Here is a 1,629-nt window from a genome sequence, read left to right as displayed (position 1 = left end):
CTCCCTCCTCCTTGGGCTGTGAGCCCCATATAGAACATGGACTGTGTGCCACCGGATTATCTTGCATCTACCACAGTGTTTAGAACAGTGTTACCCACTGTAAGCATTTAACAAAATCTTGTCTTGTCTTATGCTGTTGATATGTCTCCAACCCACAGCGACTCCATGGACACATCTCTCCCAGAATGCCCCACCCTCCACCTACAATCGTTCTGGTAATGCATCCATGGAGTTTTCTTGGTAAAAATATGAAAGTGTTTTTTTCTGTGCACTAAACTTGAGTCTCCACCCCCAAATCTCTCCCATTCGCACTGCTGCCCAGGACAGGAGAGTTTTGACTTGTAGCAGATTGCCTTCCTCTCTCTAGCTACTGCCCAAGCTAGGAATGAAATGGGTATATCTCTGCTTGACTCTCCCTCCCATAGCCGGAATTGGTACAGTACTGAAAACTCTCCAGTTGCGATCCTGAGAGGGGAATTTAACTAAACACCATAACAAAAAATGAAAGCCTAATCAAAACTACACTTGCTCTTTGCACCACAGCCAGTAGAGTCTCAGTAAGAGTTTAGAGTAGACATACTTTCTAGAGAACAAACACTTGGAATAAAGGAAGAGAATTAAGGAATAGAGTTTATTTTCAAGGAGCAAACCTGTTCTGGCCAGCACCACACACCAGTTCAGGGTTCCCTCACCCTTGTCTCCTGGGCAAACTGTCTTGAGAAAGTTTAGTCTAGTTTCTCACAGGCAGTCAGTCCAGGAACTGCTGCTTTACTTAAGCTCTTTTAGTCAGCAACCTGAATTTAACCATTTGCCTCAGATATGAACTTCAGCAAATATTTTCACAAAATATATGCTAAATTATGCTAAATACTTTGGATTCCCTCATCTATTACAGCAATGCTATCTGCAAATAATTCCAGCAGCATTATCTCTGTGCCTGGATCCATAATCCTTAATCAAATTTTTCCCTTAAAATAGACTCAATAGTTTTCTTCATAACAGATGCAGGGATCAAGAGAAAAGCCAGGAAGCTTTCTTAAATATTGAAATTATTGGATATTTACCACTCTTTCTGAGCCCAAGGATTCCAGCTAAAAGTTAAGGATCCGAGAAAAATGCCAGAGGACAGAGTTTCATTGACCTATGCCCTTAGTTCCTAATCTACCCAATTTTTTGGTGCCTGAAGAGAAATGAGTATTTTGAGTAATTGTCAACCTTGCCCATCAGTAAGAACTTTCCTGCACCCATTCATCTTAACAAAAAACTACTGTACTAGTTGTGTGCAAAATCTGTTTTCATGAAATTATCTTCCCTTTACTTTTCCTCACGTCTGCATATTATTTCTGTGTCTATCTCCCCAACTAGCATGTAAATTCTTCAAGTGTACAGACTATATTAATTCTTCCGTATCCTCCTAAACACAGATGCTTGATATATACTTCTGACTGATTAATATCCCATAGGATTTCAATTTATAAGTGAAGAGATGTATTTCATTTCATTGTTTGATGTGCCACTGCCTGATTCTGATTTCATTAAAATTGAAATCACACAAAGTATTAATACATTCTAGTTGAGACAGAAAAGAAAATACTATTCCTATAATTGTATTGCATATTCGCCCTTCAA

General features: G+C 39.2%; 1 non-coding gene across 1 annotated transcript; it reads right to left on the bottom strand.

The window, feature by feature from the left end:
• Window positions 1-337: 337 nt before the first annotated feature.
• Window positions 338-475, bottom strand: LOC114810912. Its single transcript, XR_003758602.1, has one exon. It is a non-coding gene; the product is annotated as a small nucleolar RNA SNORA7 (small nucleolar RNA).
• Between the last annotated feature and the right edge of the window lie 1,154 nt (window positions 476-1,629).

The sequence above is a fragment of the Ornithorhynchus anatinus genome, chromosome 3 (assembly GCF_004115215.2).
Source record: "Ornithorhynchus anatinus isolate Pmale09 chromosome 3, mOrnAna1.pri.v4, whole genome shotgun sequence".
In the NCBI taxonomy this organism is placed as follows: domain Eukaryota; kingdom Metazoa; phylum Chordata; class Mammalia; order Monotremata; family Ornithorhynchidae; genus Ornithorhynchus; species Ornithorhynchus anatinus.
This window is presented reverse-complemented; position numbering and strand designations above follow the sequence as displayed.